The sequence below is a fragment of the Colossoma macropomum genome, unplaced genomic scaffold (genome assembly GCF_904425465.1).
Source record: "Colossoma macropomum unplaced genomic scaffold, Colossoma_macropomum, whole genome shotgun sequence".
In the NCBI taxonomy this organism is placed as follows: domain Eukaryota; kingdom Metazoa; phylum Chordata; class Actinopteri; order Characiformes; family Serrasalmidae; genus Colossoma; species Colossoma macropomum.
In genome coordinates, this window is record NW_023494786.1 from 29,279,247 (window position 1) to 29,289,636 (window position 10,390).

Genomic DNA, 10,390 nt, shown 5'->3' on the forward strand with positions numbered 1-10,390 from the left:
ATAAGAAGAAACAAGCTCACATACTCCTAATCAGGCTACAACTAAGGATTACTTCTTTAAATCAATTAACTGATCAGCTATTATTCAAGTTATCAACTAATTCATTATGCTTTCTTCGGTTACTCTCTCTTTGCTGACGCCATCATTCAAAGTTCAAGCAAATTGTTACTTCTTGGTGCGACTAAACAACAAGACATATCGCCCCCTACGGTTTCTGTGATGTACTGCAATCTGTCTGAATGACCGATGATATATATATACACATATATATAAATAATACTGAGCATAATCCCGGACTGTTTTAGTAAACACTGACTGTAACAGCACTATCCTGTACAGTTTCCAGGCATCGGCACTGACCTCAGAATCAAGGCTAGCTGCTCTGCTGTTGGGTCACTCGACTGATTACTTCATCCTTCTATCTCGAGTGGATAAAGAATCCAGAAGAGCTGAATTACACAAGCTGATTCGAGCAACACCAGCAAATTTAAACAGAGTCATTTATATCACCATCATTACAGCTGCAGTCATCAAAAGCCATTTAAGGCTGAAGTTCTTGTCATAGTGTCACTACCTCTAAGGTAACACGGTTAGTGTGGTGTAAAAAAACATCAGTTCTAAACCACACGTCGGTTCTAAAGGCTCAGATTCTAATGTATAGACATTTATCCGCATTGTTCCTTCCTCACTGTTTTGTGGTCAAAGTAAGATAATCATCTCAGAATTCAGACCTTTAGTCATTTTACGTGAGCCAAGTCTGGAGTCTCTGAGGTAGAAGTCCGAGCCGAGCCTCGATTCTTTGAGACACGAGTCTAGACTTATGTCTTGGGTCTGAGACACGAATCCAAGCCAAGTCTCTGAGGCACTAGCCAGAGCCGAGTCTGTGAGGTGTGAGCCAAATTTGAGTCTCTGAGGTGCGAGGCGAAGTTGAGTCTCTGAGTTACAAATCTGTTCGAGTTTGAGTTGAGCCTCAAGTTTGTGAGGCGTGGACCCAAGCCAGGCCTGGAGTCTGGGTGTCACACGTCCGAGCAGAGTCTTGTATCTGGGAGGTGCGAGTCCATAGTCAAGTCCAGTGTCTAGTCTAAAGTCTGCAACATGAGGCTGAGTCAAGTCTCTGAGACACAAGCCAGAGTCGAGTCTAGTGTGAGGCATGAGCTTGAGTCAAGTCTAAGCAAAAGTCTGAGTTTCAAATCTGTTGCATCCAAGTCAGTGGTGAATCTCAAGTCTGCAGGGCGCGGGTCCAAGCGCAGTCTCGCGTCTGTGAGGTGCGAGTCCGAGTCTGAGTCAAGTCTAGAGTCTGGTAATTAAAAGTTGATCGTGAGCCTGAATTTGGTGGATTTTATTGTGCACTGAAATTAAAATGCACAAACAGTGAGCTGGATATATCAGTAATATTAAGTCTTGGAGTTGCAAGCCCAAGTTGAGTCTCTGAGGCACAAGTCTGAGTTTCAAGTCGGTCACACCCAAGTCTGTGGTGAGTCTCGAGTCCACGGGGTCGCGAGTCTGAGTCTCAAGTCTGCGAGGCGAGAGTCCGAGCAGAGTCTCGAGTCTGCAAGGCGCATGTCCGAGCGGAGTCTCGAGTCCGCGGGGCGCGAGTCCGAGCAGAGTCCGAGCAGAGTCTCGAGTCTGCAGGGCGCATGTCCGAGTGGAGTCTCGAGTCCGCGGGGCGCAAGTCCGGGCAGCGTCTCGTCTCCGCGGGGCGCAAGTCCGAGCAGAGCCCAGAGTCTCAATTCTGAGTGGAGGTGCGGGTCCAAACGGAGTCTCTGAGGCACAAGCGAGAGTTGAGTCTAGAGTCTGTGAGGCACAAGCTTGAGTCAGGTCTAGAGTCCATGAGAAAAAAGTCCAAGTCTTGGGGGTGCAAGCCCCAAAGTGAGTTTCAAGTCTGTCACACCCAAGTCAGTGCTGAGTCTCGAGTTTGCGGGGCGCGAGTCCGATTGCAATCTCGAGTCCGCAGGGCGCGAGTCCGAGTGCAGTCTCGAGTCTGGTAAATAAAGGTTTATAGTGAGTCTGATTTTGGTGGATTTAACTGTGCACTGAATCTAAAATACATCCAGCTCACTGCTTTCGTGTCAGTGATATTCGGTGTGTTTAGTAAGAGGGATTGTACAGTAGTGTATCAGGAGTTGCATCTGAAATATCCCAAAAGTATCGTAGACTCAAAAATATCGTATTGCATGGTATCGTATCGTGGCAGCCTTAGGTGTCCACCACTGTACAGTTCAGTTCTAACTGAGGCAGACGGGTCAGACTCCTCCTGAGGACTTCAGTGTCTCTTCAGGAGGAAAAGGGTCATATTGTGCTGGAGACCTCAAACGAACTTTGCCCAGAGATAAGCGTTAGTAAAGTTCGCCCTGAAACCTCTCCGACACAGAGCTGATCTGATCAACCTGATAATCATCTGAACAAACAAAACTCCACAAGGAACATTTCACTAAAGCTGAAGCCGAACTCAAACTCTGACCAGCAGACTGAGGTCTTACAGCTGAAATCTGATCAACATACAGGAACATTTTAACAGTTATATTTACAGAAAACAAAGCTTTTCTACACTGAGAGCTGAAAAAAGCTGTTTATTTCCAGTTGGCAGGTTGGCTAATGTTCTCTAGCAGTGAAGAACAAAGACAAAAACGCTGAAGTTTGCAGATCTGAGTGAATCTGCAGGAAGATTTTCCACATAAACACAGAAACGCAGAGAAAACCTACTTCTCACACACACACACACACACACACACACGCGTTTGTTTTACGTTACTATTGAGGACTTCCATTAATTTCTGCTGCTTTCTGTATTAATGTAGACAAGTAATGCTAAGCCTAACCTTAACCTTAACCTCAGTATCCTTCAAGCAATACCTCTGGCTTAGTTTTTTTTTCCAAAGATATGTACTTTGTGGTGAAAACAACTCGTGCTCAAGTGAGAACCAGCAAAATGTCATGTCCTATCACTGAGTCCTCACAAGGATAGCAAGACGAGCACAAACACACACGGCTCCACCATAACTGCATACAGACACCCAGAAACACACACACACACACACACACACACACACACACACACACACACACACACACACTCAGCGCGCGACTCACTCACCGCGACGCCTCGAGCGCTCCAACTTTCCCTCCACAAACAAAGCAGAAGCAGAGATCAAACCGATGAGCAGCGAAAGGCGGACAGCGAGTTTATCCGCCGACATTAAGCCGAGCTCCGCGTAAACAGCGCTGCGCTCACAGCGCCTGCATGAGCGATCCGGGGCGGAGCCGCAGGAGCGGCAGCGGCCAATGGGCTGCTTTGTTTCGCCGCTGACGTCACGGCGAGTCAGTCACGCGCCACTGACGCTGCGCTGATTGGTCACGAGAGAGAGAGAGAGAGAGAGAGAAACAAAGAGCAAAAAGGAGAATTAGTGGGAGAGAAAGAAGACAGAAAGAATATGAGAATAAAAGAGAGAGAGAGAGAGAGAGAGAGAGAAAGAGAATAAAATCACAGGGAGAGAAGGAATAAAGCGAGAAGGAGAGAAAGAGAGAGAGAGAGAGAATAGTTTAACAGCGAGAGGAAAAGAGAAAAAAATAAAGAGAGAGGGAATAAAGACAGGAAGAATAAGAATTAAGAGACAGAGAAAGAGAGTAAAGGGGAAGAGAGAGAGAGAGAGAGAGAGAGAGAGAGAGAGAGAGAGAGTAAAATCACAAAGTGAGAAAAGGAATAAAGCGAGAAAGAGCTGAGAGAGGGAAAGACAGAATAAAAAGAGAAAAAGAATAAAGAGAGAGAGAGTGATTGAATAGTGAGAAGAAAAGAGAAACAGAAAAATAGAGAGAGGGAATAAAAACAGAGGGAGAATAAGAATTAAGAGAGAGAGAGAGAGAGAGAAGGGGGAGAGAAAGAAGACAGAAAGAATATGGGAATAAATAGAGAGAGAGAGAGAATAAAATCACAGGGAGAGAAGGAATAAAGCGAGAAAGAGAGAGAGAGAAAGAAAGACAAAGAATAAAGAGACAAAAAATAAAGCGAAAGAGAGAATAGTTTAATAGCGAGAGGAAAAGAGAGAAAAAATAGAGAGAGGGAATAAAGACAGAGAGGAAGAATAAGAATTAAGAGAGAGAGAAAGAGAGAAAGAGAGTAAAGGAAGAGAGAGTATAGTGAGAGGAAGAGACAGTAAATAAAGCGGGAGAGAGAGGGAGAGAGAGAGAGAGGACAAAAACGAGGAGAAACAGAGAGGTGAAGGCAGAATTAACTTAATTAGCGCACGGTAATCCGATCATTGTGGGCGTGGCCTCGTAATCTGATTAATGTGGGCCTAATGTTAACATAAATGAAGCGTTGTGGCCTAAAGTTACTGTTAACCCAGCTGGTCTGGAGATCCTTCAGCTCCGTTAGTGAATTTACTCTGTAGGGTTAATAGCTAATTAACTCCTGGGCGTGGCCTGAATTTAATTACTTTACTAATTAAATTCCTCTTTCTAAGTGCACAAATACTATGAAGACTTGGGTTCTTTAATCTGTCAGGAACCACCTCTAGAAGCTCCCTCACACTAAGTTATTGCATGAAATGGATATGAATGCACTGCCTGATGTCTGAGACACTGTTTTGATGGTAGCTCTTAGTAAGATTTCGCCAAAAATTGTTTTTTTTTAAAAGCCATTCGTGGTGAATTCAGGGTGTTGTGAGGCAAAATAGTCGCCAAAGAAAACTTATTTTTCCAGATTCCACTATTGTACCATGATTAATATCACATATAAACACTCAGAAGACTCGTGTAGGGTTCACTGGTGGCTCTGGATAGTAAATAAAGTGGCTATATCTGTGTTGTAGTCATGGAGACCCCTGGTTCCTATCAGCACCACTGTAAAGAAATCTGAGTCTGTAAGTTTCTCTACAGTGAACCATTTCACATCAAACCACTCTGTTTACATCTCAAAGACTGAGCTTTGCAGAAATTTTGGAAAGTTGGTGGGATTCCCCTTTAACAGCTTCAATCAGGTGTGTTGGAGCAGGTAAACCACTCAGCTGCGCTCACCTGAGCTGAAAGTGTCTGAATAGGAGGTTGATTCTATAAGTGATGCTGCCCCCTGGTGGCTGTGTTGGTGAACTGAACCTGACAGGCTGCAATCCAGTTTTGTGTGGACTGAGATTTGAATCAGAGCCAAAGCTGCTTAAACCCAGCAGAGCAGAGCCTCTTGGCGCACAAAGGACACTGTAGGAACATAACAGGATTTACTTCATCAGGTAATTCACATAATCTCAAAATGAGGCTCTTCGACAGCGTCTTGCAGATATACACCGATCAGGCATAACATTCTGACCACCTCCTTGTTTCTACGCTCATTGTCCATTTTATCAGCTCCACTTACTATATAGGTGCACTTTGTAGTTCTACAGTTACAGACTGTAGTCCATCTGTTTCTCTGCATACTTTGTTAGCCCCCTTTTACCCTGTTCTTCAGTGGTCAGGACCCCCATGGACCCTCACAGAGCAGGTACTATTTGGGTGGTGGATCATTCTCAGCACTGCAGTAACACTGACGTGGTAGTTGTGTGTTAGTGTGTGTTGTGCTGGTCTGAGCGGATCAGACACAGCCGTGCTGCTGGAGTTCCGTGGGGGTCCTGACCACTGAAGAACAGGGTAAAGGGGGCTAACAAAGTATGCAGAGAAACAGATGGACTACAGTCTGTAACTGTAGAACTACAAAGTGCACCTATATAGTAAGTGGAGCTGATAAAATGGACAATGAGCGTAGAAACAAGGAGGTGGTCATAATGTTACGCCTGACCGGTGTATGTTCAGAGCCTTAGCCAGTTCATTGATTGTGAGTTGTGTGTGCTAGTGTCATGTAGGACCCCCTCTAGCCCAGCGAAGTGCAGCAACTCGACATGGCATCGATTCCACACGTGGACAGAAGACGTCTGGAGAGAGGTTGAGCTGGAGAACTTGTAGAGAGAATAATTATCACTCTGTAATGTCTGCTGGGTTCATCAAACACTAGAGGGCGCTCCCAAACAAATCCAAAATGAATGTGATAAGATGGAGCATTTTAAGTAAAATCATACTTTATAAATGCTTAAACATTTTTAATGTAAAATAATACAATCATTTACTGAACACAGAGCAGCATAAAACATTTTAACACCGCTGTTATATTTTTAAAGAGCTTTTAAACTCGACTTAAAGGAGTTTAAAACGGCGCCTCATGTACGTTCATGACATCAGTCAGCGTGAACAGCCAATGAGCTGCTCCGCTCTCCAACCAATCAGCACTCAGTAGCAGTAATGTTAGCGTCCTGCAAAACCTGTTTGCTTTTTTAATGAAATACATCTGTCTACTGTCTAAAATGAAAGGAAGGTTCTTGGCGAGTGATTAGAAACTATTTTAACTTTTCGTTTTTAGCCGTTGAGCTCCATTTACTCCCATTCATTAAGGACTGATCAACTCGTACTTAGTCCCATAATCCACAGGACAGAAACGCAGGTCTGCAATAAAACAGGGACAAGATTTCTGAAAGCCGCATTCCAGATTTAACCAACAACATATTTGATTACTTTAAACAGCGCTTAAGTCCAGACTATGAAATAGCCGTGGTTAGTAGACTGAACCTGTTGCACTGTTCATATTCATTTGTAACCAAATGATGGCCAATTATCTATAGACCTCCATATATTGTGAGGTTACTCCTTACAGGCAGTGTAGAATACCCCACAATTCTGCCACTGAATTTATCAGCTGCAACTATGTGGGTCACGTCAAACATCCCACTCTTTCGTTTTGATCCAGATGGATGTTATGACCCATTTGAAAGTGTAACAGGGTGGTGCAGTGGGTAGTGCTGTCGCCTCACAGCAGGAAGGGCTCGGGTTGGATTCCCTGGCTGGGTGATGTTCTCCCTGTGTCTGTGTGGGTTTCCTCCAGGTGCTCTGGTTTCTTGCCACAGCCCAAAGGCATGCAGCCAGGTAAACTGGAGATGTTGAATTGCTCCTAGGTGTGAATGTATATGTCTGTCTGGCCCCTGGTGGCCTGTCCAGGGTGTTTCCTGCCTTCTGCCCCATGAGTTCTGTGATAGGCTCCTGCAACCCAGTAGGATAAGTGGCTTAAATAATGTGTGAGAAAGTGTATGAGATGGCCATTTGTCTATTTGTTTTCAGGAGACGACGACAACAAAAAAGGTTGGAGATCCAGGTTGACATAGTGGACATTTTTATTGTATGAATTTCTGTCAGGCTAATAATCATCACTTGATTTTGAGATTCATGATATAAAACACTGCATAACAGAATATAGCAGGCTTACATCTTGCTCTTCAGATCTACAGAGGACCAGGTGTGGGGCCAAATTCTCACTACCTGCCAGACTTAAGATACAACCACAGGCCCTGAATGTTGCGCTTGTAGCAGTGATTTATGCATGCCTGTTCATGAGTTAAACATGAGACTTGAGAGGCCTATGTGTTTATTCATATTATAGCAATGTGAGCAACGTGAGAACCAACCTCCAAATGGCTACAAGACCTTTTTTGCATATTTACCACATTATCATGTTGAAATTAAGAAATAGTCTGAAAAGGCAAAAGTGTTGTATTTGTCATAGTTTCCTCCATGGTGTTTGGGTATGCTGGACTACATCAGTCTGGCACCTCACCTGGTCTACAGGGCCTCCCTTTGCTCCCAAAACAGCATCTATTCTTCATGGCATGGATTCCACAAGATGTTGGAAACATTCCTTTGAGATTCTGGTCCATATCGACATGATTGCGTAATGGAATTCCGGATTTTTCAGATGCACTTTCATCCTGTGAATCTCCTGTTCTACCTCGTCCCAAAGGTGTCCTGTAGGATTACTGACTTTAAAGGCCACTGAAGACCACCGAACTCATCGTCATGTTCATGAAACCAGTTTGGCGACTTTTGCTTTGTGTCATGGTGCGTTATCATGCTGGATGTAGCCATTACAAGATGGTAAATTATGGTCATGAAGGGATGGACATGGTCAGCAACAACACTCAAATAGGCTGTGGCATTCAAACGATGATTGATTGGTATTAACAGGCCCAAAGTGTGCCGAGAAAACATTCCCCACCTCATTACACCACCTCCACCAGCCTGGACTGCTGATACAAGACAGATTGAAAAGATTCATGCTGATGGCACCAAATTCTGACCCTACCATCTGGGTACCTCAGCAGAAATCAAGATACATCAGACCATACTGTTTTTCCAGTCTTCAACTGTCCAGTTGTGGTAAGCCTGTGTCCACTGCAGCCTCAGCGTTCTGTCCCTTGACCGGCAGACGTAGAACCCAATGCGGTCTTCTGTTGTTGTAGCCCATCCACCTCAATGATTGATGTGTTGTGCATTCTGAGATGCTTTTCTGTTCAACACAATTGTACAGAGTGGTTATCTAAGGTTAGCATAGCCTTTCTGGCAGCTCAAACCAGTCTGGCCATTCTCCACTGACCTCTCTTATCAGCTATGTGTTTCTATCTGCCGAACAGCCACTCATTGGATGTTTTTCTTTATGGCCCTATCCTGAGTAACTCTAGTGACTGTTGTGTGTGAAAATCCCAGGAGATCAGCGGTTATAGAAATACTCAAATCAGCCTGTCTGGCACCAGCAATCATGCCACGGTCAAAATCACAATTTTCCCCGTTCTGCTGGTTGATGTGTCCGTATCTGCATGATTTTACACACTTTGCTGCTGCCACACGATTAGCTAATTAGTTGATTGCATGAATGAGTAGGTGTACAGGTGTTCCAAATAAAGTAGCTGTTGAGAGGATATGTAAATGTGTTGATTTGTGACATCACAAAAACAATGAATTTAAAACAATCTATATTTGCTACTTAGTTCACATACTAGTGAGCAAACAGTATATTTGGAAAATTCGTGTTTACATTCACATTTTTTAGGACTAAAAAATCGTATAAATCCAGTTTTTCATGATACAGGAACTTTAAAGCAGGTAATAAGATGCACGAAACTGAATTAGTGATGCGTGACTTTATTGATTTTTCACAAGCATTTGTTTGTGAACATCTGTCAATTACTGAACATCGAGGGGACGTGATATTTGAAGGTTGTTTGAAGGTCAACTGGTCAACTGTTGCTGCTATGGACATCATGAAGGTAAACACAATACTGAATGAGATTAAACACTGCATCCTGAGTGATTGGGGTATTTGAAGAGCGACAGAAAAATGCAAGTAAATAAAAAAACATGGCAAAACAACAATAACTGAACAGAGGGAAATGAGATGTTTGCATTGTGTCAATATAAATCGGACTACAAGTTTAAAAATGTCTAATATCTCCCACAGCACAGTTTCAATAGTCTCAATGATTCAGTATGCCTAACAATACTCACTTGACTGACGAACTGAACTGGCCTACAGTGCAGGCCAAAGCACCAGTAAATGTGCGTGTACAGACATCATAACTGATATCCAGATTCCTGTTATATCGCCAATGCATATAATCAGTGAATGAAAATGGCAGGTAAAACTATGGTCCCACCTAAAAGCCAAACATGCTCCTTAAACTGCGTGTGAATGAACAAGTCAACACCAATAATGTCTTTACAGACCCAGTATAAATGTGAAAAAGAGGAATTTCAATACTTTACCTACATTTCTGCATAACTTAGTCACTGAAATGTAAAAAAAAATAATAATGCAGAGCGGTTTGGTGTGAAATGGTTCATTGTACAGAAACATACAGACTCAGATTTCTTTACAGTGGTGGTGATAGGAACCAGGGGTCACAATGTCTACAACACAAATATGAACATTTTATTTACTATACAGAACCACCAGTGAACCTACACGAGTCTTCTGGGATTTTACGTGCGATGTTAATGGTTAAATAGTGATAAATACAAAATAATTTGATGAATATTTTGCCTTACAACACCCTCCATCTACGTCTCTACCATCGACGGCTTTTAAAGAAATACATTTTAAGCCAAACCCTTCTGAAATTACTATAAAACAATGTCTCCAGACATCAGCCAGTGTATTCATAACCATTTACTGTAATAACTATCTGTGAGGGAGCTTTTAGAGGTGGACGTCTGGTTCCTATCACCACCACTGTGAACATTTCTGACTCTTCAGTTTCTCCAGAATGGCACATTTCACACCAAACCACTCTGAATGACCACATCTTGACAATTTAATAATGCAGAAATTTCAACAAATCAGTGGAATTCCTCTTTAAAGGTTCTGCTGTTACTTGGAGTCACATTTGCTGCAGTTATGTATACATTCATATGTAAAGATGAAGCAAAAACAACCTGCTGTAGAAAAAAAAAGAAACACAAATACAGGTAGACTGTCAAAAAGCACATAAACACACACACACATTTAATGAAACACAGTCACAATAAGATGTATACATATTTACAC

The 10,390-nt window shown here is 43.0% G+C and overlaps 1 protein-coding gene across 1 annotated transcript in view; it reads right to left on the bottom strand.

The window, feature by feature from the left end:
• The window catches only part of spsb4b (splA/ryanodine receptor domain and SOCS box containing 4b), a 37,650-nt gene extending 34,404 nt beyond the window's left edge, over positions 1 to 3,246 (bottom strand). Inside the window, 1 exon segment of the mRNA XM_036565270.1 lies at positions 3,095 to 3,246. The gene's annotated coding sequence lies outside the window, so the exon portion shown is untranslated.
• Between the last annotated feature and the right edge of the window lie 7,144 nt (positions 3,247 to 10,390).